Raw genomic sequence first — 19477 nt, forward strand, 5'->3', positions numbered from 1 at the left:
CCATAGGAAGGCTACTTAGTTTAGGGTACTCTGAACGTGATATAAGGAAGATAATGCAGTATATGAGAAAGAATGCTGGCTCTAGAGTCAGGGGAGCTGGTTTCTAATCCTACCTATGATGCTTACAATTGTGAGTCCTAGCAAATCTCACTAAACCTGCGTAGGGTCTTAGTTTCCTTATCTGTAAGATTGGATTAAATGCCCTCTGAGATCCTTTCTCGCTCTAAATCTATAACCCTAACACTGTATTCCTGCAAAGATTATCTTCCTCCTCTCCTCCCCTCCCCACTCCGCCCCAAAGCCCTTCGGAGCTGTCACAACTAAGGGATGTTGGTGTTTAATATCATACATATACATAGACATACTACAATCTTAAATCAAGCACTTTCTTCTTCAATCCACTTGTCTGTTTGGTGGAGAAGGGGGAAGGGGGCTAGAGAGCGAGTCACTGATAAGCAAGGAGAAAGGGGCTGGGTACACTCTAAATATATTTATTTCTTTAGTCCAAGCCCAGAGTCACTTGTAAAGACTTCAGAATCGCGTCTTTGGATCCCTCCGTCGCTGCTGGTGGCAAACACTCCCAATGTTTCAATGGGGAGGCGAAACTCAGAGTTATGGCCCCAGGAATTTTTCCTGCTGTCAGGAATGGAAGTTTTTAAAAGGTGGAAAATAACCAAAAGGCGGGATGCACTGAAATCCTATGTTATGTAAGCAGATGTGAGAGCGCTGTAGCTGCTTTAGAGAGGAGATTCCATTCTCTGTGAACAAATCTCCCCTGATCCTCCCACAGACTTTTCTGGCTTATCCTAATACTACAGAATACCTTAAGCATAGCCCATGGATATTTGGAAGTCCTAGGGTATACGCCATAGGACCTAGATTAGGATATTTCTGTCGTCAAATACATTTTATAAAGAGTGATCTGGATTTAGCAACCTCAGTGAGAGGTGGGTAGCTCTGGTGTTTGGGGCGGGGGGGGGGGGGGGGGGGCGGCATGCGGGGAGGGGTTGGTCTCTGGTTTGCTCAAGGTAACTAGCAGTCAGCACAATATATTCCCAGTACCCCTGGGCTCTGCTGAAATCGAATGTGCTTGCTGCTCTAAATGACTATTCCCTTCCCTTTAAATTTCCTCCTGATCTTCATTCTCTTTATTTCCCTTCACACTTGTTTATGACAGGTTTTTAAATTAAAAGGCATTGGCTGTCCTCTCCCCCATCCACCGCACCACCGCCGCCGCCCCCGCCAAGCCCCACAGTAGTAAGGATTCCAGTAGTCTTAGTGTTTTGTTCACACAAAGAAGAACTTAATGCTAACGTTAAATAAATCAAATCCCTCCCACCAGCCCACTTCTTAGCTACTGACTTTGTCTGGCTCTTTTCTCTCCATCCCTTCAGATATATCTGCTTCTCCATTTCTCTGCCTTCACATCTCTTTTTTTTCCTCTCCCTATTTCTATCCCCTTCTTTGCTTTTCTCCTCTTTCTCCTCCACCACCCCCACCCCGCCTTTTCCTGCCTCTCCCTCCTCTCCCTCTCCACCTCGGGCTCCTTCTCCCTCCCCAGAGAATAGAGTGGCCAGTTTCTTTGCAGAGCTGCCCGCCTGCCTGCCTGCCCGCCTGCCTGCCTGCCTCCCTGCCTCCCTGCCTGCCTGCCTGCCTGCCTGCTTTCTCCCTGCCCACCTACTATGAGAAGCAGCTCCTCCCACCTGCCCATAAAAGCCAAGAGCTTGTTACCAGCAGCTGATCAGAGAGCATTTTCCCAGTCCTCTTCCTTTGGGAGCCACTGTTCTTCTCTCCTTGGACCTTAAAGACTCCAGGTAAGACAATACTCTTCAGGCATCTGACCCAGCAGGACATCGCAGACTCCAAGGAGTAAGTAGCCTTTGTGTGACATCGCTTAAGGTTTTGCTCGAGGTGTTGGTGCGAGTTTGTGCCATGCCTGCCTGAGATCAGCTGCTCTTTAACTAGCATCTGGTTTGAAAACAAACTCCTGTTTGAACAGTGAAGTTTAAAAAAAAAAAAAGCATCTTGTGGAGAAACAGCAGCATAGATAGTGAAAAAAACATTTTCTTTTTTTAATTTATCCTCCCCCCTCCCCAGACTTTTGGGTCAGTTAAGGGTGTTTTGCTTACTTTTCATTGTAAGTATGATGCATATCAACAGGGGGAATGGAGTAAAACCTCGTCACGTTGTCAAATGTGTTATTCAAAAAGATCACAATTACCTTCCTAAAATAGCACACTCAAAGATCCTGTTAACGATTTTGTGATGTTTTTCCAAACCCCCAAGATTGCTTCTGTAAGTTCTCTAAAAGAAAAAGAAAAAAAAATCTTTCCAGGTTTCAGTGCTTGGAAAAAATTATGTGAACTGCTGCCCTTTGCAGGACAGCAATCAGGTGGCTGGTAGATAGGAAAGGATGAACATCAATGAACAGGAAGAGGCAAAATGTGCTGTTTTAAAACTAATAAAAGGTGAAGCCAGTGTTTAAATAAAGACAGCCTCTGAAGAACTCTATGAATTAATATACATACACTTCCCCATAGAGTATTTTTAAGTGGTCCCTAATAAAAGAAAAATATAGAGGGACACATCATCATGATACTAAATAGAGAGGAGTAAAGGACTAAACTTGGGCTTTTCATCAGTAAACTTCCTCTACCAAAGCAAATTAGCACTTTCTGTGCAACCTATAATCTTAGAGAGCATTCAGAGGCTAAGTGACTTCTCTAGGGTCACACAGCCAAAATGTGTCAGAGGTCTTCCTCACTTTAAGGACTGACTGTTATGTTAATTCTATATACAGGAACGTTATGGGGAGGAACAGAAGAGTAAAGATTTGAAAGACCTGGGTTCAAGTGCTCCCCAGGGGGTCATATAAACTCTAATTGTCTACACAATTCTCTAAAACTTGAAAATGAAACAAATTCATCCTGCATTTGTTGAGGGAGTCCCTCACCAGGAGCTCACTCTAGCAGTATAATCTCAGGTCCAGTAATTATAACCATCCTTGGAGGTTTCCTCTGTATCTCTCTGCCTGTCCTCCCTTTCCTTATCACTTATATAGCTTGTGGAACTAAGAACTTGTCTGGTTGGGACCTGTTTCTCATCAACTGTCCATCTATTGAAATCCCATGACCCCTCTAAAAGATGCTAAAATATCAGCCCTAACTCTGCAGTATCTTCCTAATATCTAAGTACCAAAGTTGTAGAATCCACAATTTCAAAAGAGAAAAAGATACTCTTTATTGGCTCAGTACCTATTTTCTGCCCCCAAGTTCCAAATCCAAGGCAGCGTGTTCTGGGTACAATGTATTACATCTCTCTCATGTGGCAGAGGAAACCTCTTCACATGTTTGGATTGTGTAAGAGACCTCTTAAAAAGGAAACCCAAGGCTGCCTTTCAGGAAACCAAACCACTCTATTAGTCAGGGTCCTATAAGTGGGAAAGGAAAATGTTTCACTTTTCATGTTATTTTGATTATTTCCTTCCCCTTCCTGTCCTCCTCCCAAAAGAAAATGATCACACAACAAAGCTGTCTAAAATTCTTCACTTTTTTTTAAAGGATCATCATTAAATGCTGACATTTGATGGCACTTCATATTATTGTTTCATGTGTTTTTTTAAATATATTTTTAAAGAAAATCATTAAGAAATTTCAGAGAAAAATCCAGTAATGATCCAAATGGAGGGGGAGTGGGGAAGCTATCTACCCTACAGGTTCTATGTCCTGTAAAACTTTATTCCAGTATGGTAAGAGCGATTTTTAAAAATAACATGAAATTCCTGGTTGGCCAAAAAACTTGTGACCTGAATGCATGGATACCTTTTATGTCTTGTCACTAAATACAGGCTGCTCTTTTTATGTCTGCTTTAAGTGAGTAATTGTGTAAAGCATAAGAAATGTGTGGTATGTTCAAGCCAATTCTTGTTTAAGATCATGATTTAATTTTGTTCAGTTCAGCATCATTGCTTGTGTGATAATGAACCTTTCAGGACAGCATGTCCTTTGAAGAAAAGTTATCTTTTCTGAGAAAATATTTTCCCAAATTGGAAACAGAACTCTCATAACATACCTTCATTCAGAGGCAAAAAGAAGGTCTTGGCTGATCACTGTTCTTTCTGATCATTCATTCTCTTCTCTTTGAACTGATGGATGTGCCTTGGCATTTAATGCCCATTTAAATCAGTTAATATAATAAGTTAATCAAGCTTTCATTCATTAATTCAGCACTGCCCTGGTATGAGCTACTTTTTTTAAGCCAATGAATTATGAGAGACAATCTGAGTGTTCACAGCCTCACTTTCTTAGTGTGTTCGTTTGTCGTTTTTTTCAGGTCAAATTTGTCTATTAGTTCCTAAGGCCTTTTGTATAAGATAACTCTTCCAACTTTAAGGAAGAGAAAAGCGTCTCATTAAGAAGAAAGACGTGAAATAGTAGATAGAGTGCTAGTACTTCTGTTGGTCCTCACACATACCTAAAGAATAGGCACTCAATAAATCCTCATTGAAACAAATGTTTTTGGAATTGACTAAAGGACATATCCACCCTACCACTATCAACCCATCTTGTTAAAACCTTGCAATGATTCCATGTCTATGAGCTAGGCTTCCCTATCATATCACCATGATTACTGCCCCTTGGAAGCTGACAGCAACTCACCATGGCAGGTGATTTTGAGTTAAGTTCTACTTTGAGGCAAAGAATATATGAGTCTCTAAATCTCACTGCACTCCCCTTCCACCATGTTCCCCAACATCCCATTCCCATTAGAGATATAACATGAGTAAAGTGTTTTGACTACTTTCCAGAATCAGTTGTACCAAATACTGAGGCACTGAACCAGAGATTATGCTAGAGGACAAAGATTCAAGGCAGGAAAAAAAGGGAATTTTAGCATAGAAGTCACCTACTTGAGTTAAAATGTCACAGCATCTGGTAGCAAGAGCAAATCTTTACTACAGTCCTTTAAGTGGGAGAATATCAAGTGATAAACAAGAAGGGAGGATATGAAGTACATTTCTTCTTTTGTCAGTTATCCCCATGGTTCTACCAGCCGATGACTTGAGATCCCTCTTGTCCTTCATCTCCTGGTCTAACAGAATACTACAACTATTCTTGTTGACCAAAGGTTAGTGGAGGATGTGGATATTTCAGTTAATTGACAAGCATCCCATTAAGAGGAAAGACCTGAAATAGTAGACAGAGTGTTGGATTTGGGGTCAAGAAGACACAGGGTTGAAATCTAGGAGTATGCTAGTAAATGTTTAACAACTGTGTTTTCCAGGGAGAAAATGAATGAGTAGACATTTTAAAGCTTAATCTATATTAATACTTTCTTATGTTTTGACAACCAATAATTGATTTGTAGCAGCTGCTAATTCTGAAACATAAATGCCCACACGAGACTTGCAGCAAATTGCTTTGACTCCCCTTGTCAAATCTAACCTCTACCATTTATTGTAATAACTGTTAATAAATGTTTATTGATTGATTAATATTGACTGATGGAAGGCTGGACAATCAATCTGACACCTTTGAACTTCATCTTCCTCATATGTAAAATGAGGGGCTTGTATTAGATGACTTCTAAGGTATCTTTCAACTCTAAAAATATTATTTCTAAGGGTCTACTCTGTGATTAATGTTGGGGACAACAGACAAAAGCAAATCCATCTCTGTCTTCTAGGATCTTATTTCCTATTGGGGGATGTACACAAATATACATACTTAAATATTTATAATTTTAAATAATTATAATTTAAATTCAAATATGTATATATATATATATATATACATATACATATACACACACAAAACAAATACAAATTAGTTGGGTGGGATGGCTGAGGAAAATGGGCTAGCAAGAGGGAGGATTAGGGAAGAGGAAGTGTTCAAGCCCAGTCTTGAAGGAAAGCAGGGGTATTAAACAGCAGAGTAAGAGAGAACATTCTAAAGAGGAAAATACTGACGTGGCTTGTTAAAGCTTTCAGCCCTTGCACACAAGCACTTGATAAATCTTCATTGAAACAAATGCTTGTTGAATTGACTGAAGATCATATCCACCCTACCACCATCTACATGTCTTATTTATTTGTTGTTCAGTCATATCCAAGTCTTTGTGACACTATTTTATATTTGCTTGGCAAAGGTCCTGGGGTGGTTTGCCTTTCTTACTCCAGCTCTTTTCACAGATCAGAAACTGACGCAAATGAGGCTAAGTGACTTATTCAGGATCACACAGTTCACTAGTGTCAGAGGATGGATTTGAACTCGTGAAAATGAGTCTTCTTGATTCCAAGTTTGGTGATACTGCACCCCCTAGCTGCCCATCCTGTTAATATTTTGTAGTGATCCCATGATCATGAGATATCACCATGTGGGATCAGGGACAGTCAAGCTTTCTTCAGAATTATACTCATCCTGGCACATGATCCAGAAGATTTTGTCATTTATCATTTAAGACACCCGTGCCACATTTGAACTAGAAACTTGCAGAAGCTTTTTCTTCCGGGTTGGTTGCTTAGAGCTAATGAGAGAACTACATCACCATACCTTGACTTGAGTTGATCTCTGGCAAGATTCCTTGTTATCTTACAGGTTTCAGAACCCCTCGTCTTTCTTTAGCCACCAGGGTCCAGCACGAATGTCTACCACACTGACTATCAGACTCCACAGCTTTTCTACACCTCTGACCCCAAAAGACCCTGGTGTCTTTCAGAACCGTTCTATAACACCCTTCCAGTCTGCTTTCCTGGCTCCTCACTGTCCCCAGTCCTCCACAGACATAGGCACATGCTAGTTCAGAAACTGAACTTGAGACTCCGGTGCAGACTTTCCACAGCTGTCCTACTCTATCAGTGGGGAAAGGAGGCAGAGGGAGGGAAAAGCTTGTCAAGGCAAGGGACCAATTCCCTCAGGAATTTTGAGCCTCTTCCACAATTAATGCTGTGTAAACTGGGGCCCTCACTAAACCTAAGCTTCTAAGAATTACTGGACTACCTCTCACAAAATACTGAGTAAATAAGAAAAAGGAGACTCGCCAGAATATGCCAGTACTCTCTCTTCTTTTTTTTTTTCCTACTTACCTTCCGTCTTAAAATCAATACTGGGTATTGGTTCCAAGGCAGAAGACTGGCAAGGGCTAGGCAATAGGGGTTAAGTGACTTGCCCAGGGTCACACAGCTGGGAAATGTCTGAGGCCAGATTTGAACCTTCCATTGAGCCATCTAGCTGCCTCTAACACTATCTTTTCTAGAGAGCCAAGAGTGAGCAGTATGGAAAGAAAGCCATTTATAAATTTCTGCATCATCAGAGAGATACCAATATTCTAAACAGTCTCCATGTTCAGAAATGCTGGTAACTCCAAAAAGAGTTAAGAAAAATGGACCTCCATCTTTTCATTGCAAAAAAAAGTGGGGTTTGAAAGTAGCCTCTCTGGAAGCTAATTATTGCCTGTATCAGCCATGGTAAATAGGATGGTTAGTTTTACTTATCTGCTTTTCTTCTTTCCTCTTTTTACCATAAGGGAAAAGAGGAGAAGGGGGGAAATGGGGAAGAGTTTTTATCACTTAGTCATTTTTCAGTCCTGTCCAATTCTTTGTGATCCCTTTGGAGGTTTTCTTAGCAGAGATATAGGAATGGTTTGTCATTTCCTTTTTTAGCTCATTTTTCAGATGAGGAACTGAGTTAAACAGAGTTGAGTGACTTGCCCAGGATCACACAGCTAGTAACTGTCTGAGGTCAAGCTTGAACTCAAGAAGAGGAGTCTTCCTGACACTAAGCCAGGTGCTTACCCACTGTCCCACCTAGCTGCCCTTGACACAGAAGAGACTTCTATATAAAAAACAAAAGACTTCATTAAAATTTTGTAAGAGAAATTCTAGGAGCTGATTAAAGCAAGTAGTGCCTTAACCTTTTCCAGCAAGCCGGTTGATTGGGGGGGGGGGGGAGAAAGAAGAAACAGGGAGGCAAAGAAGCAATCACAGAACAGAGAATATAACTGTGGAATATCTGTAAGGTCAGAATCTCTTGAGGTCATGCTGTAATGAAAAATCCACAAGGCAATTTGAAACTACAGTGGTTGAAGTGGTTGAAGAGAATCTAGAAAAAATTAGCCAAGGAATGAAATCATAAAGGCAATGGCCAGAAAAGACCCTGCAGGTTCATTGAATCATACCTCCTGATTCAGCACAGGAACAATTGTAACTAACAATCACTTTAGCTGATTGTCTCAGTCTTTAAACTGTCCAGTGAATGAAACTATAATCTGCCTACGCAAACCCTCCTGGAATTTCACAAGTCCTAGCCTTAAGCTTCTACTGTTGTTATTAAAGTCCATCGCTTTTAACCTTTTTCAGAAAATTCTTTACCATATCAATGTAACTCTTCTGTACTTGTGGATTATTAGAAATATATCCCCAAAGCTATCACCCCAGTTTCTTTGCTTTAAGTCTGAAGAAGCCAAATTCTCTTCATTTCTCCTCATAAATCATAATTTCATTCATTATTCTTCTCCTAGGCAGATTCCACACTTTCAAATACCCTATCAAATAAAAATTTACTTTGTTTTCCCTTTTTTTCCAAGTGTTATTTTAGATAGCTAAGAAAAAAGACAACTTTTAAGTACTTTGTAAACTTAAAATACTCTATAAATGTGTTCTTACTATTATTATTTAAAATGTCTAGAGGGTAGCTGGGCGGCCCAGTAGATTGAGAGCCAGGCCTAGAGAAGGAAAGTCCTAGATTCAAATTTGGCCACAGACACTTCCTAGCTGTGTGACCCTGGGCAAGTCACTTAACCAAATTTGCCTCCTTTTCCTCATCTATAAATTGAACTGGAGAAGAAACAGTAAACCATTCCATTATCTTTGCCAAGAAAACCCCAAAGGAGTCACAAAGGTTCAAACATGACTGAAAAATGACTGAACAACTCAATGATATTCCTTAAAAAGAATTATCCCTAGTTCCTCAATTACCAGTCCCTTCTGTAGTTCCACAATGGTGGACTACGCTTCACTGTGTGCCTTAATACTGTACACAAAGGATCTCTGGACCTTGCTATCTGTTCCACTGCTACACTCTAAGGATCTGCGGGACTCTCCATCTGCCCTGCAGCTAGACTTTCTTATTTGTATTGTCTCCATTAATTAGAACAGATGCTTCTTGAGAGCAGGATCTTATTACTTTTTCTATTTGTACCCCCAGAACTTGCATGTACTTGGCATATAGTGAGTGCTTGATAAGTAGTTTATTCCTTCAACTATGTGTTTCCAGTTCATTTCCAATTGATTAATTGTACTGTGTAAACCTCAGAATCTAATGCCCTATTCGGAATTCTATGAATGTCCAATAAGTTTTTCAAGATTATAAAGAGTGTTAATCATAATCAACTATTACTATTATTATTATATATTTATTATAAGTATTCCCACCTTACTGATAAGGAAATTTAGACTCAAAAATTAAGTTATTTGCACACAAATAACTAGTAAGTCTATTTCTGAGCTTGAGTCTAACAGGAAATGAGAGTCACAGTGGATAGAGCAAAGGGCTTGGAGTCAAGAAGATCTGAGTTCAAATCCAGACTCAGATACTTCCTTGCTACATGACTTGGGACAAGTCATTTAACCTTTTTTTTTTTTAACTCTTTTCTAAGATAGAAGAGCCATAACATCCGGACAATGGGAGTTAAGTGTTTTGCCCTGAGTCATACAGCTAGAAAGGGGGTCAGATTTAAATCTAGTTCTTCCCCATTCTAAACTTGACATTCTATTGACTGTGCTATCTAGCTGCCCCCAAGTCACTTATTCTTTTCCTGCCTCAGTCTCCTCACTGTTAAATGGACATAATAATAGAACCTACCTTCCAGGGTTGTTTTGAGGATCAAATGAAATAATATTTGTAAAGTGCTTAGCACAGGATCAGATGCAGAGTAAATGCTTAATAAATACTTCTTAAAATTTTTAGAGATGCAGAAATATCCAATTTGTTATGCTGCTCTCCATCCAAAGCCAAATTGACATTATCTGCAATATTTTCCATCAACCTTCCCACATGCACCTATAACCCTGAGCATATAATACCAGAAAAAGGATAAATCCTGTCATTTCAATACTTAGTATTATTAATAACTAACATTTATATAACTCTTGCCCATGTGTCAGACCCAATGCCGTGTTTTACACTTATGATGTCATTTGATCCTCACAACAAATCTGGAAGATAGATGCTATTACTATCCTCATTTTATAGTGGAGGAAACTGAGGTAAATGGAGGTTATGTCTCTCCCTGTCTGATACTGGATTTGAACTCAGGTCTTCCTGACTCTAGTCTTGGTACTCTATCCACTGTGCCACAAAACTGCCCATTTAAGAATTATTTTAAAATATTATATTTATAGAAAGTTAGATTCCTTTTGAGCTTATATCTTATTCAGTTTGTTCATAATATCGAGTCATAAAAATTGGCATATCTTGAATAATAAATGCATGTTTATAATATATAATTTTATAATATATTATATTAAGAAACATAGACATAAATTTCTTATATGTAAGAAACTTTAGGGGCAGATGGTAGCACAGTAGATAGAGCACCAAGTCTGGAGTTGAGAGGACCTGGGTTCAAATCTGTCCTCAGGTACTTCCTAGTTGTGTGACTCTGGGCAACTCACAACCCCCTTTGCTTTATCTTTACTTCTCTTCTAATTCTAAGACAGAATGCAAGGATTAAAAAAAAAGAAGAATGAAACTTTATCCGCAGAAAATCATAAATGTAAAGAATAGATTATGGTCTCCATCCAGGACAAAATCATCTAATAAAGTCAGCAGGTTATTAGAGCAGATGTTTGTTTGATTTTGCTCCCTCTAAAACAAACCCTTTGGTTCTTTGTACTTTTAAGAATAAGGCATGATCACACTGGTGCGTGTAGAATTTTGTAGAGCGTACTCCATGTATGATCATCAATCTGAAAAATGACTTCTTTTGACTTTCCTTTAAAAAAAAAATGTTCCTAAGTAGAGACCTTGGAACTGCCTCTCACAGGCTCTTTATTGCTGTATTTACATCATGGACTCTTTCAAGCAGAGCCATCGGTTGACATGCTGAGATTAGAGACAAACTCGCAATTACTCACAGTCAGATCCATAAAGTCGTCAGGCTATTCTCAAATCTCCAAACCAGGCTAGAGGAAAAGTTTGATGAATGGGCTTGGGCATGGGCGTGGACTCCAGCCTTCCACGAGATGGAAAGTGTTTCCAGCCCGCCGGGTAGTCTCTCAAGCCCTCTCTGCTGCCGACACTCAGCAGCTGTACTCTCCCAGGGTCCAGCCAACGAGCTCCATTATCCATGGCGCACGTACACAGGGAGAAGACGTGGACTCTACGAGACCACCACACTTCATAAGGGCTGATCCACAACTTTGCTGAGTTCAGCAGGATAAATACTCCTCAGGAGTGTTAGGGAGGAGTATTTACACGGACACAGCTGCGGAATATTTTGCTGGCTTTGAGACTCCGTTAATTTCATAGAACTGTCTATCTGGGCAACTAGTGTACACTGGGGATAGAGCAGGGGTCAGGAATCTTCCTGGGTTCAAATCTGGCCTCAGACACTAACTAGCTGTGTGATCCTGGGCAAATCATTTAGCCCTGTTTGCCTCAGTTTCCTCACCTGTAAAATGAACTAGAGAAGGAAATGGCAAACTCCTTTATTATCTTTGCCAAGAAAACACCCAAGAAGAGTTGGATACAACTGAAAAAAAAAAAAGATTGAACTAGCTATCTGTCAGAGTACAATTTACAAGGGTGTAGGGGGTACAGGTCTAGTGCTCCTGGGTTCAAGCCCTTTCTCTGACATATAATGAAACTTTGTAACCCTTTTATGTGTATATGTAATGCAAATATATGCATTACATTGTCTCCTTATTAAAAGGATAAAGGATTATATATATAAAATATTTTTGTGAAATGATGTCTTCTCTAGTAAGGGAAGAAAAGAGAGAGTTGCCTGGGTATTTTAATGTAACAAGCAAATAAATAAACTTATATTTTAAAAAAGTACTCTTGGGATATCTTGGCATAGATGAGTGAGGTTGGCCTCTTTTTAGAAGGTATAACATTAGCTAAAGTCAAAGAATGTAGGAAGTAAAAGGGAGAAATATATGGATGGGGCCGAGGATTTAAGAAACATTTTTGGGGGAAGACCAGGCTATGGTCTAGGACATCTCATTCTAGGAAATGTTTAATCTGGATCCACATTTTGGGTCCCACGATCAGAGGAAAGATTATCACCTTGTTAGCAATTTAGCAGGCATTTCAGGCATTTTATCCAGATTTTGGATCTTCCATCATTCAACCTCTTTTCTAGTTTTCTCTTCTAGTTGAAAGACTGTCCCTCTGCCCTCCACATCACTTCAAAAGTTCCTAACTGATGGAGCAAAGGGAGAAGCTCAAAATATAAAGTCTTATGATTTCCAGGGCATATCTTTGCTTTGAATTTATCTTGAGAAAAATTGATGTAACGTTTCCTCTGATTTGGGAACTATGTAATATACTAAAGTAGCACTTCACACAGTTGCTTTTCTTAAAGAAAAAAAAAAATCCTCATATAAGACTCTCTGAATAAATCTCCCGAATTTCAATAGAGCCAAAATGTCAGTTTTTTAAAGCATTGATTTTTTTCTTTTTAAAGAAAACCAAAATAATCTTAGAAAATGTTCTTTCCAAAATCATGACAAAGCCAAGATTGAATCTAAAGGCTCAATTCAGGAATAAACAACCTCTGGCCGCTGAGTCAGCTAGTGAAGAGTCTCTAAAGGGCTGATTTGCCAGCCCAGAAAGAGAACCACAGTGCCCTTTCATGACTTGACTTCCTCCCATCTCCCTCTGTACCCATTAGAAGTTGATATAAGGAGAAGAGGAGGCAGAAGTAAAGTCACCATTTTTTCCCCTCAGAAGATAGCCTTGCAAAACCTGTTCCTCAGCATCCGTGGCCACTCGAGGGAATTTACAATAGTCTAGCCCTAGACTGGAGTGAATTGTCTTTTGTATCAGACATTTCCACTGCACAGCTGAGTGTGGACGGCTTGTTAAGACTTGAGACACTTGCATAATTTGGAACACTTTAAGGGAACGGACGTGAATCATGTCAACAGAAGAGCAGTTTCCCTGGCACTCTGAAGAAGGGCAACTGCCTTTGCCAATTATCAGCCTTCCCACTAGAAGGCAGCTATCAACTCTTTCTGGCTACGATTGCTGTTCAGTCATTCTAGGCATGTCCGACTCTGTGTGACCCTATTTGAGGTTTTCTTGGCAAAAGTACTGGAGTGGTTTGCCATTTCCTTCTCCAGCTCATTTGACAGATGAGGAAACTGAGGCAAATGGGTTTAAGTGACTTGCCCTGAGCTACACAGCTAGTAAGTATCTGAGGTCAGACTTGAACTCGGGTCTCCGTCACTCTAGGCCTGGCAGTCTATCTACTCTACCTGGTTATTACTCATGATAATATATCTATGTCTCAATTGGTACAAATGATAAACCTCTTGAAGTGGTCACATGTATTCAGATTTGCACTTTTTAATAGTTGCAATTTTGTAGAATATGGTCATGAATTCCAGCCCAATAGAAACTATGTCATGTGAATTCAAAAAGGCAACTACTTCAGGGGAATTCATTATTCACACAAAACAAGACCTGGATATAATTAGTGTTATAATTAAAATAGTTGTCTGACATAAACTGTGGCAGTTAAAAGAGTTGGGGTCATAAATTGTAGTGAGTAAAATAGTGGAAGACATAAATTATAGTAGATATAAGAGTGGGTGAGTAAAATTGTGACCACAGAAAATATGTTTTCACTACAGTGTTTTGGTTTTAAATCAAATATAAGGTGGTCGCCAGGGAAATATTCCCAATTATGAATATACCCAAGTCAACTGGGTTTTATAGAGATTTTAATTAATAATACAATGAGGAATTAAAGAAAGAGAGAAAGAGAGAAAAAGGAAATAAGTATGAAGGGCCTTAAGCCAACATGGCCTAGACCTGAGTCTTAAGAGAGAGAGATCAGTCAGTCAGTCTTTTATCACTCACCACAAGGTCTGTCTAAGCAAGGATTCTAGTGACAGAGTCTCCTCAGAGAGAGTTCCAGCCAGAGTCCTCCTCAAAGAGCCTTCCAGCCAGAAACTGTTTCAAAGGGCCTCTCTCCAGAGCCTCCAGAGGGACAGAGTCCCCTCAGAGGAGCTCCAGCGAGACCTCCTTAGAGATTGTCCTCCAAGAGCTTCCCTTCTCCAGAGCCTCTCTCAAGATCTTCCTCAAAAGGATTGTTCTCAAGCGATCTTCCCAAAGGCTTCCAAAAGGATTTTCATCAGAGAGATCCTTCCAAAAGGATTCGTCCAAAAGAATTGTTTTTCAAGAGATTCTGCTTTTTCTTATATAGGGGGTTTTCTCCTATGTCATCTCCCCTAAGTCCTTACATCTACCAATCACAGTAGACGTTTTCCAAAGGACAGCCCATTCTAAAAACACTGCTGGGTCGACTAATCCCTTTAGTATGTTTGAACCAGAAAAAACTTCTGAATAAGTTTTCACCTCTTTGCTCCTGGCAAGTTTACAAGTTGCCTGACCTTTAATAGGTACTTAGCACCCCATTGTATTACTTCTAAAAATAGGCATGGCTTAAAGAACTTTTTGCCTCAGTATACATGGGCCCAAGTACCCTCATTGTTTAGCAAGGAGTTTTTTCCCCCAAAGCAGTCCCAAGTATGGGTAGAGTAGAGGTCCTCCCATTTCTGATCCAAGTAGAGTTCTCACATCCAAATGTGGAATGTTCCCAGTAGGGAGTTGTTCCAATTGAGAATTCCCCGATGGGGAAATTTTTAACATTCGCAAGTCTGAGAAATTTCAAGATTTACATTAGGAAATTTTGTTTAGGTTGAGAGAGAGTAGTCCTGGGAGTCTCCTGGTCCACAAAACTTTCAAGGGCCTAATTCAGGTGCATCTAGGTCAGTAGTAGAGAGAACACTCCACTTGGGGTCAGGAAGACTTGAGTTTGAATCCTGACCCTCACAGTCCTTACATGACCTTAGGCAAATCTTTTAAACCCTCTCACTCAGGAAATAGGGAACAAAGAATGACTTAAATTGTGCCTTACCAAGTGTTTTGAGCACTTTGCACACTGGTAAACAATGTAAGGAGTTAATATTGCTTCAGCAATATTAGAAAAATCATACTTGGAGACATGGAAGTAACTCATTGAATGTATATAGAAAGAGATAAGAATAAATGGTATTTCTCTCTGCTTTAAGTAGGGTGCTCTAAAAATAGTCAGGGGTCACAATTTAATCTTCACAATCAGGGGAGAGTTAATTAATTTCATTGTTATAATCAGGGGAGAGTTAAATTTAATCTTCATGTCTTCTACAAGCAAACCTAATGATTACATTAGTGCTTCTCATCCTATGGGTCAAGCATTCTTTTGTTGAATGGGATCCATAAATTCATAAATGAATCCAGGAATAAACTAACATATCTTCTGTACCCTAAATAAATAGCATTCCATTGGGTGTAGATGGCCATCTAATGTAGTATAGACTATCATCAACGTGTAGACTAATGACAGTGTAGCCTGGCATCATCGAAACATGAAAATATGGCAGTAGTGAATTCATAGCAGCTTTCAGTTACACATTCTCTCAAATCAGCAGTGGATACTCCTAGATCTGGCGCCATAATGTGTGTGGAGGGGAGGAAGATATTTGGGGGTTCTTGTGCTTATACTAACCCAAAGGAGGTCATGCGTGTATTAGCTGAGTGAAAATGGACTTTCATTGGCTCTCCGTGAGCCTCGTTTCCTGCTCTGTATCAAGGGGACAGAAAGATTTGTCCTGCTTGCCCCATTGAATTGTTGTAAGGATCAGACAAGTAAGGCATGTGAAAGTGTTTTTTAAACTCACAAACAATCATGATGAGGATAGGAATAAGATTTGTCATTTGATTGGTAGAGAAAAATTTAATCTTTCCAGATGAGGGAATTCTCTCTACTCATGTGAGTCAGCACATTTTTCTTGCTACTCTGCCTTCTAGAGCTGCCGAGGATGCTAAGGAGATAAGACACTTGCTCAGAGCCAGGCAGCCAATTCATGTCAAACATCAGATAGGAACCCAAGTTTCCCTGACTTTGAAGCCAACTCTCTCTCCAGTATTTCACGGTGCCTCTCTGTGTTATTGCTCTTATTAATCCTTTGTTCCAATAATCTGCTATAGTAAGTATATAAGAAATAATGTCTGTGTGATCGATTTCCAGATAGCTAGCTAAGATGGACACAGACGAACAAAATAGGATGAAGTATATTAAATAACAATAGGCACCTTAGGGCTGGGGAGGAGGAAGGGAAGGAACAATCATTTAGAAGTACCTACCTCATGCTAGATATAGTATGAAGCACTCTACAATTATTATCTCAGCTGATCTGATCAGATTGATGGCATTTATTGTATGTAGTAAAGGAAGACACGGTGAGCAAGAATGCATGGAATATGTCTCCCATTTCCCTACTTTAATGATTCACTTCAACCTCTTCTCTCAGCACATCTGGAGAACACTGGAGAAATGGAAATATTTCTTTTCTTTTCTTTTCCCTTCTCTCACAAAGGCACTACCAGTAGGAAAAAGAAATGGCTAAATGAGAGAAAGGAAGAGGACAAAAAATGCACTTGGATCATCTAGGAACTGACTCAGCACTCCTGAATAATTCAGAGTTGACTCTATTAGTCCATTTTCACCATGGATCATTAATCAAGCATTTTTTCCTTTAATTTCTGCTTTCTCCCCGGAGTTTACTTAATGGAGAATGTAATCTCTATGACAAGATTGTTTAAAAAGTAATGTATCTTAATGTGTCAGAAAAAAATCAGGGTCTTTTGAGTGTCCCTAATTCCAATATCCCTCACCATACCTATAGATTGACTCTAACCATCCTAAAAGTGCTGGCAGGTACGTAATTCCTTTCCTCTCTGTCAAGATGTAAGCTGGCTGGAAGGAGAGATTCATCCACAGCCAGAGAGGAACTCGCAGCGAACACTCTACCAGACAAGAAGGGAAGAATCTAACACGTTATTTTTAAATGGCCTAGGGTCACTGTTAGAGAAGTTGGAAGCTGCAACAGAGTCATTCTTGACTGTCAGAAAAAGTGAATGAATGACAATAGCTCTACTTGAAGTCACTGTCTACTAGCTCTGTTTCTCATTTAAGAATGTAATTTAATTTTTGTTTTTATAAGCTTCCGTATACACCGCCATTTCAGAGCCAGAAATAAGGATGTATAACTTGACAAAGAAAGAAGTATCCTCATGTTTCTCAGGGGTAATCATTTGGTCTCCCCAATAAAATCTCACCTGGGCAGCTCAGGTTGCCTGGCTCCATTCAGATGGAAATAGTAGTAGACTTGCATGCCCATCTTCAGACAATTCTAAGAGAGGCAGAATTAGAATCAAGGTTTGGAGAACCAATAGTATTGAACAAACTTGAATTTGGCTGCCCTGGATCATGACATTTGGCATGACTTTATCATGACCCATCATAAGGCTGTAATTAAGAAAAGTAGTCATGGAGGAAGCGAGGTGAGTCAGTGGATAGAGAGCCAGCCCTAGAGATAGGAGGTCCTGGGTTCAGATCTGACCTCAGACACTTGCTAGCTCTGTGACCCTGATTATCTAGCCCTTTTTGCTTTTCTCCCTTGGAACCAATATATGGTATATCTAAGACATAAAGTAAAGGTCTTTTTAAAAAATGGAGTCATTCAAACCAAATCAGTCATCAAGTCAACAATTTTCAAAGGATCAGAGAGCCAAAACTATTTTCATAACAACACTTTGATTTTTAATTTCAAATATGTAAATTGTATTAGATATAATTCATACAAACAAAAGCATTTGGGGAGCCCTTTAATCAATTTTAAGAATGTGAAAAGATCCTGAGACTTAAAAAGTTTTAGAACTATTGATCTCATTTAAGTTTCCTCATTTCACATTTTATTTTTTTAAATGTTCCCTCCTTTATCCTTCTGCCCCACTCCCATGGAAAAGAAAAGGAAATCATCACAACAAAACTTCATAATCAAACAAAAAAAAATCCTAAAGTAAATTGGACTACAAGGCCTGGAGCAAGGAAGACCTGAGTTCAAATTTTGCCTTAGACCTTTAATTACTGTGTGATCCTGGGCAAGTCACTTGACCCTGTTTGCTTTAATTTCATCATCTATAAAATGGGACTAATGAGGATCAAATGAGATATTAATTGTAAAGCATATAGCACAGTGCCTAGCAAGAGTTGACACTATATTAATGTTAGTGATGATGATGACAACGATGATGATGATAGTGATTCCTCTTAAGTCCATTTCCTCTCTGTCAGAAGGTACATAGCAAGTTTCATTGGCACTCCAGATCCCTCATTTTTATTTAAAAAAAAACCCACTAAACTAAATAAATGCCCTCTTTCCCCATACTATATAATAAGAGTTGGCATTCACAAAACATTTTTATATGTTATTTCATTTGGCCTTCACATCAAAATCAAAGGTGAAGTATGTCATAGAATACTATTGTCTTCATTTTATAGATGGGAGAAACAGAGATCAAGCAACCTGACTAAGGTCATTCAGTCACTTGAATAGCATGTCTAGAACTTGAACCCAGTCCAAAGTCCAAATCCAATACCTTTTTCAATAAGCCACATTCCTGCAGGTCCTGAAGAAAGGGTAGATATAACCGAGCATGATAGGGGCTTTCCCTGTGAACTACAGAAGAAACTAAGAGGTGGGAGGGAAGTATCTTGGGAAAATGACAAATAGGAAAACTATGTCCCTTAAACTTCCTTTCCCATCTCCTCACTCCCAGATTAGCCCATCTGATTCAGCTTTGATTCAGATTATGTCATTAGTAATTATAATCAAGTCCATTTTTAGTCTCAAGGAACCTGAAGTAATGGACAATCTTTTGTATGTCATTGAAAATCAATTCTGCTCACTGCTGAGAGTTTTTTAATCCAAATATTCATATGGACCTGTTCTAGAATTCTTGAGATTGTCCAGAGCTTTCCAAGATGATCCAGGGCTGAATCCTTATGGACCCCCTTTACTTCCATAAAATGCCTTTAATATCTGTAGCAAAGGGACTAACCATTGAAAAGTACCTATGTTCAGAAAAGACATCCAGAGAAGAATGGTTTGGAGTGTAAGAATATCTGTCTATGTGTTGTTTGTAGTCACTTCAGTCATGTCCAACTCTTCATGACCCTATTTGGGCTTTTCTTGGCAAAGATACTGGAGTGGTTTTCCATTTCCTTCTCCAGCTCAGTTTACAAATGGAGAAACTGAGGCACACAGGGTTAGGTGATTTGCCCAGGCTCACCCAGAGCTAAAGTGTATGAGACTGGATTTGAACTCAGAAAAAGGAGTCTTTCTGACTCCAGGCTCAGC

General features: G+C 39.4%; 1 protein-coding gene across 4 annotated transcripts in view; it reads left to right on the plus strand.

The window, feature by feature from the left end:
* The first annotated feature begins 739 nt into the window (after positions 1-739).
* The window catches only part of COL8A1 (collagen type VIII alpha 1 chain), a 228784-nt gene continuing 210046 nt past the window's right edge, over positions 740-19477 (plus strand). The window contains exon 1 of one of the 4 annotated variants that reach the window (XM_007493590.3): positions 740-1814. The gene's annotated coding sequence lies outside the window, so the exon portion shown is untranslated. Of the gene's footprint in view, positions 1870-19477 lie in introns of all 4 variants that reach the window. The other 3 variants (XM_056793379.1, XM_007493591.3, XM_056793378.1) reach the window with 3 other exon arrangements.

The sequence above is a fragment of the Monodelphis domestica genome, chromosome 4 (assembly GCF_027887165.1).
Source record: "Monodelphis domestica isolate mMonDom1 chromosome 4, mMonDom1.pri, whole genome shotgun sequence".
In the NCBI taxonomy this organism is placed as follows: domain Eukaryota; kingdom Metazoa; phylum Chordata; class Mammalia; order Didelphimorphia; family Didelphidae; genus Monodelphis; species Monodelphis domestica.